General features: G+C 32.4%; 1 protein-coding gene and 1 long non-coding RNA gene across 3 annotated transcripts in view; one reads left to right on the forward strand and one right to left on the reverse strand.

The window, feature by feature from the left end:
• LOC118202245 (potassium voltage-gated channel protein Shaw-like) overlaps positions 1 to 27,083 on the reverse strand; it is a 437,925-nt gene that overhangs the window by 116,223 nt on the left and 294,619 nt on the right. The window lies entirely within an intron of this gene.
• LOC118199628 (uncharacterized) lies at positions 2,164 to 5,294 on the forward strand. The gene is made up of 3 exons (XR_004759969.2): positions 2,164 to 2,224; positions 3,394 to 3,459; positions 5,245 to 5,294. It is a non-coding gene; the product is annotated as an uncharacterized LOC118199628 (long non-coding RNA).

Consider the following 27,083-nt stretch of genomic DNA (forward strand, 5'->3'; position numbering starts at 1 on the left):
TGACTTTACTGATAATTTTTCAGCAGTTTAATGCGAGAAAATACTAGGCATGATTATATTATGTTTTTTAAAATAATGTTTTGTAATTATATACATACATATATATTTATAACATCGCAAAAACATGGTTCAGATGGATTAGGGAGCGGGCAAAATTGATATTTCGTTGAAGCATGATACCCGAAATTTTTCGCGATTACAACACTTCCTTTACTTCGTACAAGGAAGTAAAAATAGATGAGAATCCCAATTTTGACTTATACGATAAGATTTCATATCTATCTTAAACTATGGAATAGGGTAGTTTCGCTGATGAGTTAATTAAAAGCTTTGCACCTGGTGGCAATATTTATGAAAAAGCTCTGAAACAAGTATAATGCGTTTTGGTAGAGAAGAATTATAAATTCAAGTATACATGTTAGTGATTTGTTAGCTTTAGTTCTTCAAAAGAAAAATTACGATATGTGTTTAGAATTTGGTGTCTCTAGTTACCGTTGTTTTTCCACAGTGTCAGGTAACAAACATACATACAGGTTATTCGTTCTTTAATAATATAGAAGGTATGGATCCGTAAATTACATGTTTCAGAAGAATTAAGCTTCAATAAGGCAACAGAACTTGTTTGCGGTAATATGCAATTCTAATCTTTTAATGTGGCATCCCTCAAGATTCGAATTATCGTATTTTTGCGGGAGTAATATTCGCAAAATAATCAGGTGAATTTTGCTGACCACTGAACAACTAAATTGTAAAATATATCAGCTTTTATTGTTCCTTTTGCACTGTATGCTTCTTTATCTTTTGCAAAAATGGTTATATATAACATATGTTGTGTAGATAATTAATCGATCTATTATAAAGAACTGGATTAATTATTTTCTTAGTTGAAAATCTTAATGTTTATTTTAATTCTGAATTATTAAATTGAGTTTTTATTTTCATGATTAATTCGGTTTTGTAATTCTTAAGTTTGGGAAAAGGCAGATGCTTCATTAAATACTTATTATTTTCTTTTATTTTTGAATTATTTTTGAATAATTTCTCAAAATTTTGCTTCTCTGTGAAGAGTTCGGAAAAAAAGGAAGAATTTCGCTTTGTCATGGTGCTGTTTGTCCTTTAGAATTTTCTAGAACAAACTTCTTTTGTGCGGTTGACCCCCTAAGACTTGTTTACGTGATAGAAAGGTCAAGGGTTGCATTTTCACCTTCGGCTACGTCATCAGGTTGGCGAATTGCAGTGTCAGGTTCTTGGCGAAAGACGGTTAGTGTGCGCATGTGTCGTAAACATTTTTTGGTCATTCGGGGGTAAAAGCGGAAATTAGTGCTAAAATTGAGGGGCGATAATAATGGCATAATGGGAGATGTGGTTGCTGAAGGAAGTGAAGGAGTTTTTGAAGAACAGACACCTTTTGCTTGGATCGTCTGAGTCAAAGAATCTCTAAGGCTGCTATCACACGTCGGTTTGTTTCGAAAGAACAACTGTTTGGAACAATTTTTCTGCTTTGTCACAACAGCCAATCACCACAGGTCGCTTTGGGGTTAACACAGGGAAAACTGGTTCTCCACTACAAACAAGCTAACAGCATTCGGCGCTGATAGCTGATTGGTTGAAAACGAACAACTTGCAACTTTTTTCGAAAGGAAGAAAAAAGTCGCACGTCTTTCTTTCAATAGTAAACCAGGCAGAAAAATTGTCCCAAACAGTTGTTCGTGTGAAACAAACGCCGTGTGATATGGGCCTAAGGATCTCTCCTTAGAGATTCTTTGGTCTGAGTGTAGGATTGATTCGAAGGCGAAGGGAAAGGAGCGAAGCAGCATTTTTCATGCTCCCGGCCGCGTAATGGCAGACTGCACATTGAGTTGAACAGTGTTAAACGAATGTCGCATACTGCGCATGCCCAGAAAAAAATTTGGCGTAATTACTATGTTGGCGCGATTTGAAAGGAGGATAAATACGGTATATGGTAGATGTACCGCCATCTGATTGTAAACAAATCTGACGTTTAAATCTTTGTAGAGTATAATGTAAATGTATAGTAATTACTGTACTAAAATACAATTTTTTACTGTACTGCTCCAACAACTGGAAAGCTTAATGATACGATCAAAGTATAAATTCGATTGAAGAGTGCAAAAAATGGGTAAAGAAAGTCAGCGTAAATATAAATGCCCCAGCGGATAGCGCAAGAGCTCCAAACCAAATGCTATTGCAAGATTGCTTTCAGGTATGTATATATTTTCCCATTTCAGTAAATTTGATATGTTATAAGTGCAAGTATGTTTATGTACTATGTCACAGTATCATCTTTTTTAACACACATACAGTTCAATAACTTTTTTTAACATTTCCTAAATTTCTTTATAATGTAACATTAAGAAAAAAGTTTTAAGGATTGATTTGTTTCCTTACTGTTCTAATTTTTTCGAAAAGAAACATCTTTTCAAGAAACTTCAAGAAGAAAACTATTAGTATTTAGAGCGTAATTTTATCACAGGTAAAACTGATGCAAGGTACTTGGGTCTTTTATCTCAAAATATGTTGAAATGTTTTGATTGAAATTAATATGATATAAAGTAATGTAACAAATTGTGGTATAACTGTAAAGAATTGGTAAAAATAAAATATAATTGGTTTAAATTTACTTAACTCCTAATATTATTAAATATCTATTGAATAGAAAAATCTGATGAAATATTAAATGTAACAAGTTATATTTTTAAAAGGCAAATGATTGTACAGTATGTAGGAATTGATGATGATTTTTAATAACCCTAAAGTAATATTAAAGTCAACAATAAAGTATATTTTGATGTATGTAATTTTTCGTCAACGATTACATAACATTGCACTTTATAAAGTATGCTTAGATTGTTTTAATGTGTGCTATATATTATTGCGAATTAGTTCTTCATAAAATTGTATGTTTCTGCAGTGAAAAGTATGTATGCCATTATGAAAGTTATAGGAAAACATGTACATGTACTGCACATGTAGCAGGAAGGCAAGATAATAATTACGACTGTCAATCATCATTTGCTTGTACCTGTCAAGCTGACTATACAGACTATAGTAGCGAAAGATAATTTGTAGAAAGTCTGTACCAGAGATGAATGTATGAATTACAGTTAGTAAATAATCATTCTTAACTAAATAGTAAAATTTAAATACAATAACCCCTTATTTCATTTTTTATAACTTTTCTTATTATTTTGATGTGATTTCACAACCGTTCACACTCTCGTGTTAAATAAGTCATTCAGCACAGAACAACATATCATTTTATTGATATAAAAATAATAAAATATTTTGTGTGCATGGCCATGTTATAATCTATGATTTTTCAATACTTGAATCATCATTTTAAAGATTTTTGTAAAATGATTTTAATTTCAGGCATTGGCACAGTGAATGTCAGCTGAAAAATTTTAACCTTTGTTTCTGGAAGTGGAATGTTAAGATGTAAGTAAATGTCTGAGTTACAGTTAATAATACTGTGAAGCACTTAATTGTATGCTTTGCTAATGAAGTTAATGAAAGAGGTGAAACTTCAAATGTAATTGTTTCAATTACAATTATTACAGACATTATTTAATTTTGTAATAATGCTAATTAAATATATGAATTAAGAAAATGCAAAAGTTAGTGCATAAGTATACTAAGTAGTTCAGAGTAAGATTTATACTTAATTTATAGTAGGCACTCATTCACACATACGATGACTCGCACACTGATATAAATTTGGTGTGCTTTTATACTATTTACATGTCTCTTATATTCAGATTTGAATCATTATCTGCCAACAAATTCAGTTAATCAGACATTGTTGACCTTATTAGTTTCTTGCAGATGTGTGAAATTTGGGAACGTTTTTTAGATTTAGAGTAGCAGGTTTTCGCATAATATCAATCAGAAACATTACCTCCATTTTAAAAGTCAAAGAGATAAAATTTAAAAAAATAATTAGTTAATATCATATCTAAAATGTTCTTTTATTACACAACTATTATTTAGAATTGGAGCAATATTTTTATAATACTTTTATTTACTTTTCCAGTATAGTATGTTATTGAAGCCATTCACATCCCACTTGGGCATTTTCAAGCACATTTCATTCAGTTTTAGTTGTTGAGTATTATGTCTGACTGTAAATGCGCAAGCAAAGTACATATAATTATTATGTAATTTAACCTATCTTTCCTTAAAATATTTCTTTAAAATTACGGGAGGCAGGGATACATTTGAGCCTTGATTAACAGTCTTAGTGAAGTTGCGATGACGGATAAGAAAACAGATGAATAAAAAACCACCCATAATCACCAACATATAATGCAAGAATTTAAAATAAAGATTGCTTATTAGCATAATAGTGCACTGTATATTAGATATAAAAATTATAGAACTGAAAATTTGACACACATCCTCTTTGCTTATTATTATATACATTAAAAATAAACAGTGTGCTTCTGCAACAGAATAAATATCATGTGTTTTGAAATTTTTTGTATAGTTTTTAATATCAGACTAAATGATGCACATTATATTTAGTCTGGAAGTTCATGTTCTTTTGTCATAAAGTATGTTTGGTTGTAATTCGTCATAGATTGCAAAGTTAAATTTATGAAAATATAATGAGTTAAAAACGTATTGCGGATATTAAACTAGATTTTAATTATATGCAATTTTGAAATTTTAGAGATCTTGCTTCATATAATTATTTTTAATGTTTTTATTAAATTCTTATTTAATGCTATTATGCATGCATTAGAAAGTGAAATGAAAGAATACTTAATAATATAATTTGGTTGCATTCTGTTGTTTTTCAATTCAATTATTCTGCAATTAAAAAATTACTCGAGGATTCTCACGAATACCAGCTCAAACAGTTCCGAAGTATTTCTGCAAAATATATGTAATTACTTAAGAATTGTATCTTTTTGATAATATTTTTTAGCCTTTACAAGTTACTGCCAAAATTATTTTGTATATCAGAAAACTTCGAGGGGATTAGTGTGTCTCGCATAGTTATCCTGGTGCCACTACAACACTGAAATTGGTAGATGTATAATTGAATGTTTAATAAAAAATGCCTAATTCCTCTTTTATGATATTTCAAGAATTAATACTACTGAAAAAAGAAATATTAGTACATTAACATTTTCTTAATTTTCATTGTGTATTTGTTATGATACATGTATTAATGTCATTACAACTTAGCATTTGGTAATGTTTGTTTCAACAATATAGGCTTTGATGAAGTGCCACAGAGATTATCACTCAAAGAATGGGTGCAGGCCAGCCACCAACACAAGATATTAAAAGAACAATGAAAATGAAGATTTAACTTACTCATAACACTTAATTGTTTCATATTATTGTAAATTTATGTGAATATTCCTGTATTCCGTTTATTTTGCAGCTTATGCTATTGTAAATTCATGTATATGTTTTCATTTTTTTGCTCTCTTATGCATTTCATACAATAATTTTTTGTTGTACATATTAATTATATGTGTATATTACATCATTGAATTACTGTATTTGACTGGTAGTTCGGTCCGAGGTTCGAATCCCGCGAACGGGCTGGCTGCATGGGTGTTTTCGTGGTTTTCCCCATGTGTAACGTGTATACGAGCCAGTTTCCCTTAGAAAGTCCTCCACGAAAGGCATCCCTCCCCTTAGGCAGATAGCCCTAGTGTGCTTTGTCGTAATTAAATACACACACACACACACACTGCATTTGAATTTTAATAAACCTTTTTTTACCATTCAATAGTACTTTTCCATAAAACCCTGAACATTCAAAACACCCACATCACTAATCCTCGATTCTAAATAATACTTGAGTTTACTTAATTCGTATATTAGTAACGAATTTGAAAAATAATACAACAGTGACGTATTTTAAGATTAAAAAATACTGCTCAATTGGGCATTTTAAAATGTTCTTCCTTTTAATATAGAACATTTTTTTAAGGATTTAATTATTAATATTTGAATATTGTATTACTATACGATTTATTAGTATTTGAATAGTAATGAATAAGTATGGCAGTGAATACATTTTGAATAATAACTTCATACGAGGAAATATAATCTGCCTGGGTTAAAAAATTAATCTTTAAATGCTATTTATGAGATTATACAGCTGAAATCTGTAACCCATAAGCAATTAAAGCAACCCGCCCCCCCAAAAAAGAAGACATTTTAAATAGTTTCCTCCGAAACTTTAAATATTTAAACATTATATGTCCCTAAATTTCTAGCAAATTTAAAATATGTTTAATTATAAATTTAAAATACTCATTTCATTCAATTCAGCTACTGGCCATTGTATGAACTTTTCCTATATTATTAAAATGTTGCTCATGGATTTTGCAAGGTGAAGACTGCAATGTTCTGCCCTTATAACTAATGATGATATAATAGGATGAAGTAGACTTCAGCTTAAGCAATATGGAATTATATATTTTGGTCTTTGTTTATTAATTAGCTCACTTTCAAAAAATTAATATCATACAGTAAGCAGTATTCATAATATTTTCTCATTTTCTTGATATTTCATTGAAGTATTAAAATGTTAATTTAATTAGTAATACCTAATAATGTCAAATGCATATATTGTTATACAGAATGGGATTTAATTTTTCACCAAGTTTTTGCGTTATGCTTTTTACTCTCCACACAGTATTTGGTTTTAATTATTATTTTTTATTATTTGTAGGACCTTGGGTCCTACAAATAATAATACCAGAAAGTGTTACTTTCTTATATTATCCAACAGGAGACCTGTGTTCACATCTTATATTTTAAGTTTACAGTTTTCTTTTGTAGATGACAGACATCATATATTCAAAAAAAATTAACATACTGCTAGATATATAAATGTGTTTTTCATATTTACAGCTGTTGCATGTGGTGTTATGTAATTGGGTAAAAAATGAAAGAATTAAGTTTATTATCAGCAAAACAAATGTATATTTCGACATACAGGCTACATAAAAATGAAAATGGCTAAATGAAAGTGGTAAATTGAGATTGTAAAGTATTCATTTATTTTTATTAACCAGTTATTTTATGTTAATTAGCTTTTTCTTCTCGCTTTCCATTTTCCAGCCAGAATACTAATTTTGAGTGTATTCAAATGAGATAGAAAGCAGTAGTATTTAAATTAGTAGAATCAGAACGAAGAATCTACTTGAAGACCACATTACTAGTTGGGTTCTCCTTGGGAGCAGGTTATCTGCAGCATTGCATTTTTCTCGCCATTAGCTTATCATGCCAATATTAGATCTGAGACAATTTGTGCATTTTCTGTCTGTGTAGCCTTTGGGCTAACTAAAATTTACTTAAATTCATTTCGTTACTTTTGATTTACGCCATAAATGCTGGCTGATTATGTATTAATAAGCTGTGCACTCTGTTAATTTGTCTGAGTTTATAAAAGCGTTTTTTATACCTATTCCAAACCTCTGCCGTAATTTCCAAAACATAACGAGAAGTCGCTTAAGTTTTCCAGAATTCTCACACAGTATATATTGCCAAAGTGGGTGAAACTCTTATCAGGTGTAAGAAAGATCAAAAGGAGATTCGTTAAATCAAGAAAAGTAATCAGTGGAAAGAGCTTTTAATCTTAATAATGAAAAGTCGAATTTTACACTAAATATTCAAACTTTTGTTAATTATTTTTAATTTAATAAGCGATAGTTTAAAATAAAAAAAATTACCTTTATATTCATAATATATGTTACATTCTGTGAATTTCCCATAAATAAACATAAAGAATACATTGACAAAATCATCGTACTAAGCTATTTTGGTAAAGTAAAATCTACTATTTTCATTGTACTTCAAAATTAGGTTGTTTTCATGAAATTCTTTTAATAAACATTAACTTATTTTTGATAATCAGTCTTCAAGTTCAAAAATCAGTTAACTGTAATTACATTTGTTTTATGATCAAATATTTTAATTTGGCATTTAAGCATTTCTAATGGCAATCTTTTTTCTGTTCAACATCTGTGCTCTGTTAAGTTTATAACCAGTTAAATTGTTACTGTGTCTCTGAAAAATCAACAGCATTCTTAAACATCATTTTAAAAATATTTCTGTGTGTAGTATTTTATCAACAGAATTTTTTCTAAATAAATGCAGAAGTTGTTATGAAAACAACTGAAAGTACGTATCTTGAAAGAGAAACAGTATTCGTAATGTTTGGTCAATTATGATAAATTAACAGCTATCATAACTTTGCACAGGCCCACCAGCCGCCGAGTGGTAAAGTTCCTGAACACTGGTAGTTCTGTCTGAGGTTCGAATCCCGCGAATGGGCTGGCTGCATGGGCGTTTTCGTGGTTTTCCCTGTGTGTAACGTGTATACGAGCCAGTTTTCCTTAGAAAGACCTCCATGAAGACGTCCCTTCCGTTAGGCAGATAGCCTCGAGGCTTTCCCATGATCACACACATCATAAATTTGCATGCATGTTGTATACATTATATATATGCATAAAGACCAAATTTTGGCAACAAGTATAGTTGACACAAAACAATCACAAAGTCTAACGGAACGTACTCATCACACGTACGTCCATATTCGTCACATGTACTTGGGGGGGGGACGAATCAAATTTATGTACAACTAAAATTTCTGTAAGTATTTGCCAGTCTTGAAGAATTTTTTGGGGGAATTACAAAAGTATCAATTTCTTATTAATATAAAATTATTTGTTGATAATTTCAAAATATTTAAAAAAAATTATTTCTTAACTTTCTAAGGCATCTAAATCATAGACCGAAATAGGTGTTTCTGCAGATATTCAGAACTTCAGGAAATAGAAATACATCCACAGTTACATAATATGTAAACTATATTTCTTTTAAATGCTTGGAATATTTGAAAAAATATCTAAATTCAAAGAAATGGTAAAATACGTTTCATTTGCAAAGATTCTTTGTTATTTATTTGATTATATCACCATTAATAACAATGTTAACCCCCCAGAATAAAAAATATATTGTTTATGTACTGACGTCTTCCCTTTTATCAAGGGAAACAAACCAAGTCAATTAATCTATGATCAATGACAATAGCTACCTTTTAAATACTTTTAATTCTGCTACTTAAAATTCTTACATTTCAAAATAATATTTCTACACAGCTTTTAAATAATTTTTAATGAAACAGAAATCTAAATAACATATTTTCCACTGCAGTAGAATTCTAAATAACTTGAAATACTGACTAAAATTCATTCCAATAATTCATCACTTTAATTAAATTTCTGTTCCTTGGGGATGATAAGAGGAAAAACCTTTTCTACCAGGAATTATTGATAAATAATCCGATGAAACAACTGATACAGGCATAGAGAGATAAGATCTAAATCATTATTACAAAATGATGTGAAGCAGTGTTTGCATTCAAAATGTAAGATGTAATACTTATGAAATTCTGCACATTCCTCTGTAACTGTACAAATTTTCGTCCAGAAAAAGACTGAAAGTTACGATATATTATTTAAAAATTTATTCATTATACTTTTAAGCAATAAAAGCAATTCAGGATTTACCATACGTTACATTCGTACATATATAAAGAAACACTGAGGAATATAGCAAGTGCTTGTAAATAACACTGAAGAAATTTTACAATTCTTTAATGCTGTTTATTAAATTCTTTGAAATGAGAAAACAAAAGCGCGAATATACGCTAACAAACTAAGCGAGAAAATCCAGTTTACATTACTGAATTATAACATGTAAACAAATTACATCTAAATAACGAATTATTACGCACAACATATGTTAACAAATATTAAATGTATTGTTATTGACAAATTAAAATGAAATATATAGTAGAAAAATAAGCAAGTGCAATCGGTATGGACGTTAAAATAACTAATAAACAGAGTTCCACAACATTGTAGTTGTAAACATCACTCGAACACAATCGACAGCCATGGAGATCACGAAGAAGCTAGCGTAGGGTTGCTTAGTCGCCAATATTTCTTCCCGCGCCAAAGGTACACCATCAAGCATGCGCAGTAAGCGAAATTCGCTTAACACTGTTCAACTCAATGTGCGGTCTGCCATTACGCCTCCCGGCCTTGTTCCGTGCTGGGGTGAAGATGCATGTGAGCGATAGCTTATTCTGTCGGCTGAACAAATACTGATGGAAGTATCCTGGGGGTGCAGCGTGATAATGAAAAGGAATTGTTCTCGTTACCGATCCAGTTTTAGCTAAGGTTTGGTAGTACCGTACATTAATGACAATCCGTTCTTAAATGGTTCACGTTCGGACTGTGGTCCTGAAAAGATATGGGCAATTTATTCTTCAATGGTTCGTGTTCTGACTGTGTTCCTGAAAAGATAAGCAATTCATTCTTCGATGGTTCACGTTCGGACTGTATTCCTGAGAAGATAGAGACAAAAATCATTCTTCAATGGTTCGTGTTCGGACTGTGTTCCTGAAAAGATACGGGCAGTTTATACTTCAGTGGTGCGCGAACGGACTGTGTTCCGGAAAGAATAATGGCAAATCGTTCTTCAATGCTTCAATCATTCTTCAATCCTTCAATTCCGCTAGACACTATAGCTGATTTTCCTTGTGAGATGTATGAATTTATCGACGTGCCTTTTCTTGTGTTCCAGGATGTCGTTTAGCCTGGTGTTGTAAGGACGGTTATTAGAGAAACGGTTCATGTTCCACTTCAAGATGACCACCCCCCAGATAACAATTTTTTAAATTATTTTTTTAATGAAATAGAAGAGGATAATAAGTACCTGCTAATTTCCAATGACCTAAAGGAAACTCGCCTTCATCCTAATATCTTTATTTCTAAAATTAACTTAAAATTCAGAGTTCCATCTAATTAATAATGAAAATTTTTTTATTATGAAATTATTATTAGCCTGTACGTCAAATTCCTTGCTTAAAGACAAAGAAAAATGTGTATTTTATTTTGTATGATTTACTTAATCGTTTTTATCTGGAAAGGTAAATAAGGATGTTTCATGATAAAATTTTGATGTCAAAATATTAAATTAAATAAGGTGAAGGTATAATCAGGAAATTAATGGAAATTCCTTTTGACATGAGAATACTTAATAAACTCAGAATTAATTTGGAATTTTGTTATGTTCTTGCTTATGAAATACTGTTGTCTTATTATTCGATCCTCTCACAGCACAGTCCCGGATATATGGTAAACACAATGCATGTATTGATATTTGTCCATCTCTTTACGATCACAAAATTGTTTGACCTGTTAATAACTGCTTGTTTAACTTTTAATTGTTTAACACTTAATTAGTTAATGGTAATTTTGTTACGTTTTCCCCTGTCTGTTTCCTCCCTAAGAGGAAGAAGAAACACAACACATACTTCGAGCTCGGTGCCATTTCATAACAATGATTGCAAGGTTGGAGAAAGAGAAGATTACGTAATACTATTTTCTGTTTCCAACTGTCTTAATAACTGACAATGCTTAGACATCTCCTTGAAATAGTAAGCTATCTGTCGCTCCATGTGAAGACCCCGAAATCTCTTAATCTCGATTCTGTCTCCCGTACATTACGGAAAAGTTGCTCAAGAGGAAGATTGCTACGAATCAACCCAATTCTTCCATAATTTTCCTCCAGAGAAGAAAGGTTATTCTTATTGATCTGGTTATTAGACTGTTTTTATTGCTGGTTATTACTCTTAACATTTCAGGAAATGGAAGCAAATAAAAAAAAAAAAAAAGGTTTTTTTTTTTTTGGTTGTTTCAAATGAGAAATTCTAGTAACCAGCCCTTTTCTTAGGTTTTGGGCGTGATGAGATTTTAAAGTCCAGATAGTTTCCGCCTCTTTCAGTTTCAATTTCGTTTTTAACAATAAGAGCGGAAATTATATATATACTTATGATGGTATTTGGAGTTGTATGCTATTGCATTGATTGAATAAGAAAGAGGTTTGAAATGTATATAGTTAATCATTTGTGCAAGCTAAAAATTATTTAATGTTAGATTCAATTTACGAATTAAAATTTTCTATTCATTTGAACTAGCTATCTAAAATAGTTGTTATGAAAAAGAATAAAATATGTAATGATTTTTAGAGTTTGGTCTGTGTAATTTCACTGCGTCCAGTTAACAAAATTCCCTTAAAGTTGGGGAGTTCCAACCTTTATCTAACAGCTAATAGTGTAGGAACTTCGTGAACTGGTAAGAGAATAAACGCTTTAGTTCAGGAACAGAGACGTAAGCTCAAGAAGGGTTAAATACGCTTTATTTCTCAAAATAAGAATTAAACAGATGGCCCCTTTCTCAGGGCGTAAATCAAAGCCTCCATTTAGGCTTGAACTCAAATTAATCTCTACACATGATAAAAGAAAGAGTCTGAGTGACTTTCGTTCGTGCTGCGCGTGAGCTAATATACCCAGAGCTACGAAATTTGGTATATAGGCGCGTATGGACAATAGCCAGTGTACCTCGAAGCGATTTTTTCAAAATTCGAATCAGATTTTTTTTATTTTATCTTTTCGATTTTATCGCATCATTTTGAATAGTTTCATTTTTTTAGAAATGTGGTTTTGGCAACAGTTTTTCATTCAGACTGCTGACTGTTGAAAATATGAGATAAAATGCTGTTTTTTTTTCCTCTTGATTTTTGGATACGCAACAGGCACATCGCAATCTTCTTATTCTGACCCTCATGTGTCTCACGAGGCACAACAGAAAGAATTTCCTTTTTTTCCCCCTCTCTCTCTCTCTCTTTATTGGCTAATGGCAAAGAGGTTTGTATATTTTGAATTATGTCAGCCACCAAGCACAATTTTGATCGGTTATTGCTTTCTAAAAGATAATAGTTTCATTCTTTTAGAAATGTGGTTTTTGCAACAGTTTTCCATTCATTGCTTTAGATACTGAACTGCTGACTTTTTCTCTTGAAAATGTGAGATTTATTGCTTATTTAATTGTAATTTTTTATATTGTTTTAATTATGTATAATTTTAATTATATAAAATTTTTTGGATGATTATTTTAGGAAATAAAGCTCCTAACTTCCTTTATACCATTTGAATTCTTAAGATTTTGCAACGGGAAGTTGGTTAATATATTTATTAGGATAATTAATAAAATTTATTAAGGGATATTGCTTGTTTCATAGTAATTTTGTTATATGTAATACTTCTTTATAATTTGTGCGTTTTTTTAAAAAATGAAGTTGTTCTGCAGAGTAAAATTCTGCGCAGTATTTAAATTTAACGTTTGATGTTCCCTTTAGGCATTTTTCTGGTACATTTAAAAGCTAGACGAAGGCTGGCCGCGTAGCTGCTGGTAAGAAATAAGACTTAACTAATGCTTAGATAAAAAGATATAGCCGAAGCTATCAAAATTCTGAGTAGTTGGCTCCTAAATATCAACTAAACTGGCGAAGCTATCAGGGCCTGAAATATGGCCGAGCGTAGAAATTGCTTAGAGAGAGAGTGTAGCCAAACGGCAAACGCGCGCTAGTCAGAATTTCTAGCTCTCTAACAAAGTTTTATCCTTGTCCTAGTTATTAGCATACGGGCTTAAGAAAAGATTTTACCAATACATGGTTATCGTCTCCTGAAGAGGATTCCTGTTAGAAGAGTAAAAAATCCGCATAACGAAGTCAGTGGAACTTCGACTTAAATATCGCTCTTACTCATTTGCATTAATCGCGATTCTAAAAACATATTCTGATAGGAAATTGTAAGCTGAAATTAGGAGTAGTAGGAAAGTAGCTTTAACTAAAGATAACTGTTAAAAACTTAGGATAAACCTTGCAAAGTATTTACCTATTTTAATAACATACCAAACGAATTTCCTTTTTACTTCTTTGTACGAAGTAAAAGAAGTATTGTAATCTCAAAAAATTTCGAGTATCGTAGTTCAACGAAAATATCTATTTTGACTGCTCTCGAATCCATTCGAACTATGTTTTTGTGTGACATCTGTGCGTAGGAACAGAATAAAGGACTTTTTTTCCAAAACGGATTTAAGATGGATTCAGAAGAGATTTTTTCATAACATCTGCACGTACGTACATATTTATGTACCTTGCATAACTAAAAAAATAGCCATAGAACGTTGAAATTTTGTATATGGGACTGTTATAACAAGCAGTTGTGCAATCGGCGGCACGAAACGTATGTATATATAGGAATAAAGGAGGAATGTGTAAAGGAGGTGTGTGTGTGTATGTGTAAAGGAGAAATGCCATCATTAGAGATATTTTACAGGAAATTAACTTGTTTTACCATACACACTTGGAAAAGGTTGAAGATAGCCACCTCGTGTACTAGAATTCGAATCTGTTTCGAACTGTATGCATTAATTAGTCTTAGTAGCTAATTAGTCTAGGCTTCCGGTGAGTTTCATGAAATAAGAATGTTATAAATTTATTTAAAACCTCACTTGTGTTTTACTTCAGACAGATTTAATTCATTTTGTGATTTAATACATTTAAAAAAATATATTATATTTATTCTTTGTTTTGTGGTAATTTTGTACACATATTTCTTGTATTTTCATTTAGTTTTAATACTGTGTAATATTTAAAATTAGGAAATAAAGCAAACTTACTTAGCTTGTGTTTTGAATAACATTCTGTCAATTTCGAAAACGATCAGACAAGGACTCTTCTTGAGAAGTAAAAACATTTTAAAGCATTTTAAGCAATCAGAATAAAAAGTGGTTCAGCAATCAGGAGTAAAATTTGTTTCTGATTAAAACTTTTAATTTAAATGACTTAAATTTTTATCATTTTAATATGCAAAATTTTCTTCAGTAGCAAAAGGTATTTGCTGAAATACAAATATCGCTTCTGTATCAAAAACTGTGTCTGATCCTTTTCGAAATCGATAGGATTTTATTTAAAACTTTAAAAAAATTAAGGTTTTTTTAAACCTAAGTTTTAAATTTTACATTGGCGTATTTCTCTTCCAATCAGTATGAGTAATAATCGTGTACTGAAGTGTTTAATTCAGTTATTATGACCCAGGAAGTAACATCTTATGGCAGTAGTTATAGGAAGTTTATGAGTAATTCGAATATATGATATCAACGCTTGAAATATATCCCTGCCTTGGTGATGAGTTTCTGCCCAGTTTTATGGTATTTTACAATTTTTGCCCAAAATGGCGACATTTTAGAATCTTCCACCATGACGCGCTTTGAAAGGATTCTTTCATAAAATTCTAGTAATCCTTTTTCTCGCCGTAAGATTGCATAAAAGCTGTCTCTAGAAATCACAAGTCAGCTCAGTCAGCAAATTCTGACTTTAGCCGGAAATCCAACTCAGTATTTTTTCGTTTTACCATCAGTGAAAGCATTGCCAGTTTTACAGTATATTTGAACCTCCAAGTTGTGAGTTTTCGACAGCAACTTGTCCTATATTTTTACAGCGGATAAGTTTGTTAGATTTGTCTCTGCGTTAAAGAGGTTTAGTATGGTTTGTTTTATATGTTTTTCAAAAAGCACGCGAGAGTTATCGGCCTAAGCGGAGGGATGCTTTCGTGGAGGACTTTCTAAGGGAAACTGGCTCCTATCTACATTAAAGTTCGCTTTAAAGAGGAATTGGAATTCTTTATATTGCCGGAGTTATACTTCAGCGTTTGCTTCATTTTCCCTTAATATACTAAGGCATGGAATTTAAATAAAGAAAAACTTCTGCTTCTTCGTTTTAGTTTGATCTACAGGAATGGTCAACATGCAATAATATTAATACAAGTATTTTGAAAACTGTTTTGAAACTATACGTATGGATAACTGCTAAGTAATTCGCAATATCTCATATGAATATTATAAAAATGCGAATGCAACCAATATTTTGTACAGAAAATGCTACTACCACGCTTCAAAGTAGCCAAGTGACATATTATTTCAAAGGACAAACTCACCGTCGACATATGTAAGAGTCTACGTGATGAGTTGTTACGTAAGTGCGCCTCTGTAGTGACACTTTAGAGTATAATGAAAGCTACGAGAGGTTATGTATGAGAAATTTTAAATATTAAATAAATGTATATCATCTGTAGTACGTAAGGGTACTTACATGTTGCATTTTTGTAATGCGTGACCAAACAAATACGAATGAAATTTTAGCTAACCCTATTTCGATTACCATTTTTGTTTTCAAAACTATTAAAGTTTTAAAAATATTTTTGATATTAAATTGATTTTTCCGTTAGTAAGTGTTAAAAAAATATAAAATGTTTAAGAAACATTTCTAAGGCTTTATTAATTTTTAGCTAATCAGGTATTTTATGTTAAGTAGCTTTACTGTCATTTTTCACTGTCCGTTTACCTGCTAGAACGCTAATTTTTATTTCGCAAGTATTCAAATGAAGTAGAAAGAGATAGTATTTAAAGGGAGGTTATGGATTGTTTAATCAGAGCGTGTTCCACCTGCTGAAGGCCATGTTTAATGTTGCTGTTCTTCGATAGCAGTCAGTCTTCTTGTATCTTTTGTACTTGCCAAGACTGCTTGGATATACGATATAGTATTGAGCCAACTTGCGCTGCGTAGCCTTAGTTTAGTTTAATTGAACTTATGATTTTTTAGTTACGCCGTAATGCTGGCTGGTTTGTGAGTACAAGAAGTGCTTTCCGTTAAATTATTTTGAGTGCTCAATAAAAGGTTCTTTTACACCCTTCTTAAATTCTGTTTCATCTTAGATACAGCGATAAGTCGCTTAGACGTCTATTCAGGGATTTGAAATTTAGACTTAGTTGCAGGCACAATCCCTACACATTATCCTTACTAATATTATAAATGCGAAAGTGAAAATGTGAGTTTGTTTGTGTGTTTGTTACGCTTTCACACCTTAATTACTTAACTGATCATCATGAAATTTTCAAGAAATATTTTTGATATATTAGAAAAAGTTATAGGCTATAAAATGTCTTTGTACGACTTTAATTAGCCGAGATGTTAATTAAAAATACTTTTCCCTACATTTTTCACTTACTTTGTTGGTTTTTTCCCTATTAAAGGGATTTGGCTACGCGCCAATTTATATTTTCACAAATATCTATGCAACGGCGGTTAGTTGAATTTTCACACACATATCCCTTGATTCCAAAAAGTCGTCGGAATCCATCGATACCATTCTCATCTTCGTACGACTTTAATCAACAGAGATATGAATTAAAAACTCAGAAAACGCTAATTTGAATGCGACTCAATAGCGACATTAGGGATTTTTTCTTAGATTTTCCCTGTGGGTCCAATAACTTGGTGATAAAAATTATAACATTTGATTTAATTATCCAAATTTCTCGAAATTTAGAAACTTGTGTCGCTCTTTGAATGATAGAAACAATGGTGGTGTAACTGGTTTTATCGCTTAATTATTTCCAGCTTAATCACAGATGAAACAATTGGCTATTATTAACTCTTTGTTGACAGCCTACGATTCGAAAGCGACGGAGGGGGGGGCGCAGCTGGTATCCGGTCGACCGTTGGGTTGGCGAAAAGGTCAAAGTTCACGGATTTACACGTGGAAAATCATTTAAAAAATAATAACTTCTATTTAGACTTAAAACTATTATACACATTTCGACTTTTGTGATATATTTAATGTTTCGTTCCGTATTTTTTTTAAAGATCTATTCATCTATTTTAAAGATCGTGTTGTATATTTCTGTTATTATTGCTTGAAAAATTGCATTTACATTTTACTGTGTGAGATAAAAAATTTTGTATCATTTTAAAGCGCTCGAATGTTCTTTATTTTGAAATTTTACGCAGAGTGTATTTTTAAAATTCATGCGGAGTTGAAACTTATTTAAGGACATCAATGCATGCAAAGCCGCGGGTAAAGCTAGTTATACAGAATTTCACAAAGTAAAACTAATCAGCTTACACTTGGTATTATTTATAAATAGATTAAATTTGCATGCAAAGAATCTTAAAACTACATATTTCATTAAACTATATCTAATTAGTGTAATAAAAGATTTATTTTGACTTAACATTAAGACAACATAAATACTTTTAAAATGAAAACTGGATAATTAAACGTTGCCGAAATTATTTATATTAAAAAAATTTGACCCACATGAGTCAAAAATGTAGCATTCACACATTATGTTAGATGATATTTATTATTTACGAAGAAATTCAGAAACGACTGCATTTAAAAAACATTGATGAATAAATGAGTTAGAAAACATATTATATGCTTTCATCATTGCCAGAAGACCATTCTACTCCCTCTATTTTCTAAAATTTGAAAAATGCATATGCACATTCATTCAGATTTATAGTGTTACGTTTCTTCGTTACGCAAGAACGGGTTTGTGAATTTCGAGTGATTGACGACTACACTTGAAGAAGTATCAAGACAAAGTTTATTAGCTAGTATTACTCAGGACAGCTCCAGTAGCATGTTTAAAGTCGTCGAAGAGCTACGACAAACACGCTGAAACAATCAGCAATCACAGCCTTCAGGCTATAACGGTGAAGACTGCTTCACGGCAAAGCACCAGAATACAGCTCCCGACTCTCCTTGGTTGTTTTCGGAACTCTACTTACAACTCTACTTACTCTCCACGCTACAACTCGCGATGCACTCGAAGATACACTAGAGTAAGCTTCCAACTCAGTTCTGTCGTTCTCGGAGCTCAACACACTCTAAGATAAAATTCGACGATGCACTAAATCCCAATACACTAATAAGAGACTCTCTCTGTGCACTAGACGACCAACTCGGCACTGGACTACGAGACACTCACTCACTGACTCTTACCTGACTCGACTAGGCTTCCGTGTACCAGCGGGTTTTATGTAGCTTTTGGCTTGCGTTCGAGAACATCCTTGGCCAAATCGGTAAGAATTCGTTCCAGAAGGTTCTCCATCCGTCTATGGCATATCGCCAGTTTTGTTGCCAAACATCGCAAAATGCGCGATTTCTTTCCAAATATGGCAACCCTGCCTTTCGTTGCCATTTCCTGGCAACTCTAAACCTGCTTTGCGAGGAAGCTATCTTACACCGCGTCTGGACATTTCATAACAATATTATTTTCGACCGCGCTTTATAAATTAAACAACGGAAAGTGTAGGAAATGTTGACAAATACCAAAACTTGAACAGAAGTAGTTTTTTATATTCCTAAACTAAAATTAAATATTTAAGAGCTAAATGGAAAAGACTGACCGCATTCCCCACTGAAACTTTGAAACTCCTCCCTATGGGAGAATTCTCTCCTGGTTGAGAAACCTAGAACTGGAAGTTATAAAGATGAGAAATATAGTATTAGCAGCGACGAGAAACATGTTTGAAGATCAGCCATTTGAAAAAATGATAATCGTATGTAAAGATTTTAATAAAAGCTTTAAAACCGAAAGCTTTGAGCTAGTTACAACATTGTTTTAAATCTATCTATATGCTTGCTATAAAAGCACAGATTTCTAGCAGGTTTGCTAGTAGTAGTAGTAGTAGTAGCAGTTTTGTAGTTTTACTGCAAAAGTAGTAGGTTTTAGTGAAGAACCAATATTTTTATAAATGCAGTTTTTTACTTCGAATTATAATATATTTTTGTAATTAATTTCAACATAAATTGAAATATTTTACAGTTTTAAAAAATTTTAAGATTTTTTAATTTTTGTTTTTATAAATTTTGAAACAGTTAAACAAGAAAAGTGTTTAACTGTTAACTTTAAGGAATTTTCAGTCATTCGAGAGTTCCAATGGGTTATAGCTTTTTTTTGTAACATGTTGTACCTTGTCTTCGCGGTTGATTGATACAATGGGTAGCGCTACTGGCTGCCTATCATTGGCACCCGGTTCTATTCCAGGAGAAAACTTAGATGTTTACAAGTCTTTGCGGTATAGAGGTACTTAAAACACACGGCCAGCAGAATGTTTTCTCCTTCAAAATTGGGACACAAATGGGCACCATTGTATTGTCACCTCTAATGTGCCCAAAGCCCATAGCAGCTACGGTCGCAGTTCTGCGTTCCTCTTATGATGTTCCTCACTTCTTGGTCTATGCCGAATGTAGAGAAACCTAGTGAACTGGTTAACGAGTAATCGTTGAGTTCGAGTATTTAACGACAGAGTTCAGAGAAGGGTTAAAATACCCTTTTATTCAAAGAAATGATCACAGATGGCCCCCTTCTCAGGCTTACAAGAAAGCCTCCATTTGGGCTTTTAACTCAAGAAAAATAGGAAAGTAATCTAATGCTAAACTAAACTGACTTAGCCGAAGCTAGACACAAGTGCCTAACGTAGCTGGCCTTTAATTTAACTTTAGCAGGCGATTAACAACAGAACGAAGTAGCCTGACGCCAAACGCGCACCACTAAGGCCTCCTAAGCTATCTCTTCTTAAGCTGAACCTTCCTTAAATACTCCTTCTAACTCATTTATATACAGCGCGATACTAAAAACTCATTCTGGTAGTGAAAGTAGATGGGAAACGAGAATAGAGAGTAAAGCATGCTTAAAATAACTGTTTAGAAACTTAAAGTAACCTCTACGATAAAATACGCAAATTTGCTCTGATATAACTATCAGTCAAGAGAGACACGTTACAGCAACAACAACGGAAAGTACATCATCGTTTGTTTTTACTTCCTTGTACGAAGTAAAAAGGAAGTATTGTAATCGCGAAAAGTTTCAGGCAGCATATTTCAACGAAAATATCCATTTTGACCGCTATCGAATGCAATTTAACGATGTTTTTGCGTGATATCTGTACGCAAGGACAGAATAAAATACTCTTTTCCTTCAAAAAAATTATAAAACTGCTTTAAAATTAATTCTGAAGAGAATTTTTCGTGGCGTCCGTACGAACGTATGTACGTGCGTGCGTACGTACGTATCTCGCATAACTCAAAAACGAGTAGCCTCAGGACGTTGAAATTTTATATATAGGACTGCTATAACATGTAGATATGTACCTCGCATTTTGGTTGCAATCGGCCGCACCAAACGTATATAAATATATTTATATATATATCCACTCTGTTACCCGGCTCAGTGATCTCAGTTTCTTTACTCTTATATGTTTGTAAATTGTTCATTTTTTGCTTTAAAATTGATTGAATTATGTTGTTTTTATCTCCCGGTTAAGGATTTTATGCCAATCTAGAGAAACTTAGCTTCGCAACAACAAATATTAAGCATTCATTTATTATTGCGAATTAAATCATGCTTAATTCTTTCTGGAATTTTTTTGAGGAAATAAGCGTTTGAGATTTACTTCGTAATTTGTAATATAGTTATTTTGAGTTTTTATGTATTTTTGACTTCTCGCGAAGTGAGAACTGAATTAATTAAATGAGAAATACTCAATCGTCTGTGAAAAACTGTTCCTTTTTTGTTTTGTTTGCTTAATTTCTTTTGTACATAGTTCTGGCTTTATTATAGTATTTGAATAGAACATGTGGCAACGATTAGATAATTCTTTAAATGATATACATTTTGTGCATTCTGAGTTATAATATGAATGTAATATAATACTGTTAAGTAATCCTAGCGCCAGAGTGTCGCTATGGTAAACAAAGTGAATTTTAAAGAATGCATTTATTGTATTGTGGTTTATGCGCTGTCGGCGAAGTAAGTTTAATTCAATCTAATAAGTTTAAATAAAATGCAAGAAAAAATGCGTATAATTTAATATTCCGTACAAGGAAGTTATGTGGTGTACACATCAGATTTTTTATAATAGCTGAAGCTACTTGCCAAGATACAATGTAGGAAAGAATGAGAAATCAGGAAGCATGTGATAAATAAGGTTTCTTTTTTTTATTTGAATCTGCTAAGGGCATTTATGAAAAAGAAATAACTAAAAAGTATTGTTACGAAATGTCCAAGCGCGGTAAGATGGCTTCCCCACAAAGCAGTTTTAGGGTTGCCATAAAATAGCAAGGTAAGGCAGGGTAGCCACATTTGGTGAGAAATCGCCCATTTGGCGAAAAATCGGCGATATACCATGGACGGTTGGAGAACCTTCTGGAACGAATTCTTATCGGTTTAGCCCAGAATGTTCTCGAACACAAGCCGAAAGCTATATGAACCTTGCTGCTCCGCAGTCAGTTAGTGTGTACCTCGTCTAGCGAGCTGATAGTCAGTCATTGAGACAGTGCCACGTCGAGAAGGTGAGTGTGTGTGTCTCGTCGAGAGGGCGAGTGAGAGTGCCTCTTAAAGTGCGAGATAATTAGTATCGAGTTGGTGTCTCGTCTAGCGAGTTAATCCCTGCGGAGTCGATCGAGTTGGCAGCCGGGCAGCGAGTGCTGAGTGGGTCGTCGTGTGCACCGAGTCTCTTTGTATATCGCGGTTAGTGCATCGTCTAGAGAGCGTGTTAAGCTCCGGAAACGACTGAACCGAAGAGTCGAGAGCTGTGCTGTGTGTGTCGTCGAGTACATCGTGAGTTGTAGCGTGGAGAGTCTCGAGAGTACGTGGAGTTCCAAGAACGACCCAGCAGAGTTGGGAGCTTTACTCTGGTGCTTTGCAGTGAAGCTGTCTTCACTGTGATAGCGTGAAGGCGGTGTCTCTGATTGTTCCAGCGAGTGTACAGTAGATCTTCAACGAATGTAAACGTGTTTTGGAGCTGTCCTGACAATACTGGTCAATAAAGTGTGTTTCGATACTTCATCAAGTAGTATTGTCATTATTCACTCCAAATGCTCACGAACTCTGTACGAACGTTAAGGAAGAAAATAACGTAACAACTGGTGTCAGAAAAGAAAAATGCAACAATTTGGCGCAGTCGACAGGATTCGAACCTGTGCGGGGAAACCCCAATGGATATGTCCAAGCGCGGTAAGATGGCTTCCCCGCAAAGCACTTTTAGGGTTGCCATAAAATAGCAAGGAAAGGCAGGGTTGCCACGCTTGGACATTTCGTAACAGTATATTCAAAGATAGAACCCGCTGATTATTCGAGATAATGCCGATCTTACTTAATTGTAACTTATGTTTCAAAAATGGAACTATATTAGTAAGTATTCGATTATAAAAGATTAGGCTTAATACAGCTGAGGGAAATTTAATGAAACTCTAAACTTAAGAATGATATGCTAATATGTAATGTAAATATAATGCCATTAAAATATTTTTTATTTCTTTTCCTTAAACGTGTTTGGAATTTACAGTCGATTGTGTTCAGATGATGAAATTGATACTGTTGCCAGCTACGGAATTGTAACGATCTCTTTTAATGAGTAGGAAGAAAATGACAATTTATTGCAAATAGTAATAACCCATAGTAAAATAAATAGCTGTCAATATTGTTAAATTATTTATATAGCATCGTACGGGTTGCTTTAAGATTCGAGAAAAATCAGTAATTGGGCTTCGAAAATCGTTTTATCGAATCTTTCAGAAAATCACGAAGCTGGTATGAAATTGTACTCCGCGACACAAAATTCGCCAAAGCCCGTCAGGAAATGTTTACTACATCTCACGTTCTACTTGTGCTATATTTTCAATTTAAAGATTCTGCGCTTGGAATTGAAAGAACTGCAGCTCTGTTTAAGTTACAAACACTTATATACAAAAGAGTGGCTACAAATTCAATTACAAAAAACATTCATTATCGTTCTAAAAGTAACGTAAAGAACTAAAAAACTAAATTAAAAATATAAAATCTGAAAGGGTTCAAATTTTAACTATCACCTAGAAGGAGTTGTTACGGTTTCTTGCGCTCTCGCCGAGCTCGCAGTTTATCAGTCTGTTGCTGCGTTTCTTTTTGTCATTGTAGCTTTATTATCAAGCATCGTTTTCTTCGCCCTTGCGCCATATTCAGTTCAACAGCAAAATTACAAAAATTTTAAAAGCAGTATATGCTTAGAATTTCCCATGCAGTATTAAGTGTTGGAAAAAGTGTTTTAAATTTTTTTTCCAGTCTTTTCTCAGTCCATCATATCAGTTTTCGTACTAAGATGGCATACAAAACTCTTTTTGTACTTTTATAATTAACATTTTGTGTGCTAACTTTATTTACTAAATATGACGTTCTTTACGAGACATAAAATTCGATTCAACAACAATCACAAAATATTTAAAAACAGCATACCTTTTGAATTCCCGACATACAGTCTCGCGCAATTTATTACTCAATAATCTTCCAGATTAAATTTGATGTTATCTTAGGCTTTAAAGACTGGCAACACGTTGGTGCGTGGAAGATAAAAGAATTTTATTTCCGATCGCGGCAATTCATGGCTTTCCTTGAACCGAGTTTATTAATTAAAATTGAAAGATAAATATCGTATACTTCTTCGGCAACAGTCTCGCGCGTTGGAGATAATTTTTTAAAATTCCGTACAGTGTTGCCGTTACTCGTTTTCAAATCGTTGAGTTTGATAATCAAAAATTCATCAAAGATTTACAAGATATGTAATCCAAAATAATAAAGCAATCCGAAATTCAAAATTCAGTCTTCCAGGTGTACATATTCGGATGGAGATCAACGTTACTGAAAATTTAAATGCTCTAGGCACTGTTGTTTTTTCACAATGCTAGAAAAATGCATACATTTATGTAGATTCTTCACTATTCCATTTTTCTTTAAGAATAATACAGGACGATAATATTTGATGGTAACAATTTGAAAAGTGATACAGCCGTTTATAGACTACGAAGCAAAATGCTTCGAGACTAACAGTCCTTTCAGGTTAAAGTTCTTTTAGGCTAACAATGCACATTATTACATTATATAAAAATACAATACAATGCAATGGAATGACTTAAAATATTAAAGAAATTTACAACAGTACATTCGGAAAAAACACCGCTACTGGAAACACTAGATAAAGGCGTATGTTCCTTACATGTCTTCGAGGAATACCGAGCTGGCTAAATACAGAGTTAAGAATCTGTAGAGATAACGTTTATATTTTCAAAAAACGCTTAAAGCACGACTGTGAAACTGCATTTGGCACGGAGCAGGTTTAACACCAGAAAATTTAGATAAAGGTAAATATGCTATGTTAGCAACATCAAATTCTCATCTGAGCAAATAAAAATACACTGAGTTTGTGCTCGCGATTAAGGAATATTGGTGTGGCGTCATTTTCTGACCTAATATTCTCTCCACTCCCCTAATTTTACTTTATGATAGTGTGAAACGTCTAGATATTCACATCGTAAATCATGAAACGCTATTTAATATCAGCCATTTGGCAAACTACCATAGCTTCAGGGCAGTTCACTTTGAATGAGGGGATTATGGAACAAACTTCCCCAGGCGATACTTTTGATCTCTCGCATCATTAAATGCGATCGGTTAACAGCTATTTTACGAGGTTATGTATAAACATCGCAGGCTTGCACGAGATCTGGTTCGCTTATAACGCAGATTATGTAATACTGGATACCCAACACGAACCTTATAGGAAGTTAATAGAAAATAATCTTCCATGCTTTTCACGATTTTCCTTCATTAACTATCAGTTACTAAACAGAAAGGAAATAAATTATATTACCTCCGAATAATGATAAATTTCGGTCGCTGTTTGTTGAAGATAATTACAATTAACTCCAGAAAGAAAGAAATAAGAATGTTTTGGCTTCCGAACGTAATTACTATTGATTGGATAAAACGCTGAAAAGCAATTAGACATAAAGGAAGTCCAGAAGGTATGGCAATTAAAATAAGTTGGTAAATGAGTAAAACAAAAATATTAAATTATCAATGAAGCGCCTCGAATGGAACGAAACATCATTATTTAATGAAATGCAGTATTTTAGCTTTATAAAGTTATTGTCAACGTATGAGTTTTAATCATTTATTTTATTTCAAATTATTACAGCTTCTATCTCAATAAAATAAAAACAGGATTTGGTTCTTTTTATAGTATAATGGATGAAGGAGGGAAAAGTAAGGGATATATTGAAATGGGATACAAATATAATAAAGGTAATGATATAATAATAAAAGGTAATGGAGGTAATAAAAAAGGAAATGGTGAGAGTGATAATAGTACATATAATAAAGTAAACAGACAGTAAAATAATAATGATACAGTAATGGAATAATAATAATCGAAATGGAATGGTAATGGAATAAATAGCAACAATAATAACAATAATAGTAATAATAATAATAATCACAATATAATAATAATAATTATAAAAATCGAAATGGAATGGTAATGGAATAAATAATAATAATAATAATAATAATAATAATAATAACAATAAAACTACTACTAATAAAAAATAATAGTATTGGAAATTATAATAGTGAAAGTTAACGGAGGGGTTAAAAAAGTATCGGATTTTTCAAAAGCATAGATGGGTAAAAAAGATAAATATGAGAAAATGATCAGGTTGGGAAATTACTAAACACTGGTAAATAAGTAACATATATTCTAATTAAAAGAGTAAGATTCTAAAGTAAATTTAAAATTGGGGAAAAATTGAACCTTAAATTAGCGTAGATTTCTCCCAAAACTATATTGATTTTTATGGCAATCAGTCATAAAGTCTTCTTCTTTAGAAAAAAAGAATTGAAAACAGGAACAATGACAATCATTTTATACGGAAACAATGAGTAAAGTAAAAGGAAATTATAAATTCTAATCCAGTTTTTATCAATGCTTTCAATATTCGAATACCTTAGTTTTTACGTTTCGTTACTATTTTCTGCAACAGACAGCTATACTTTCATTTTCGTTTTGCTCTAATCATTTATAGCCCAAAGGAGCAATTTTCCCGAAAAGGCTATTAATTTTCATATAAAATTGTTGAAAAAGGTTTTAATTCTGAAGAAGAAGGAATTATGCCTGACCGCCTCGAAATCGATAGAATTTTTCTCAAAATCTACGCCAATTCAGAAGTCAAACAATAAAAATCAGCGTTATATTTACAAAATTTTCACAGTGCTAGCTTCGATGGTTTTACCGAACCACCCTCCTCAGCTGCAAAACCGCAAATGAACAAGATAGGAAATAATGATTAGATAAGATAACAAAGCCTGGACAAGAATAAGCAAGTGGCGCCATCTGTTGGTGAAACCAGAACTAAAACATAATTTCTTTAAAGGCCGAAGGCAAAGTTGGATTGGAATTAGGATCGTTAACTAGAACAGAAAGATTTTTTTTTTGAATGTGAAATGCCTCTAGAA

Source organism: Stegodyphus dumicola, chromosome 3 (genome assembly GCF_044657685.1).
Source record: "Stegodyphus dumicola isolate Sdum_Otavi_A_Nest chromosome 3, ASM4465768v1".
NCBI classification, from domain to species: Eukaryota; Metazoa; Arthropoda; class Arachnida; order Araneae; family Eresidae; genus Stegodyphus; species Stegodyphus dumicola.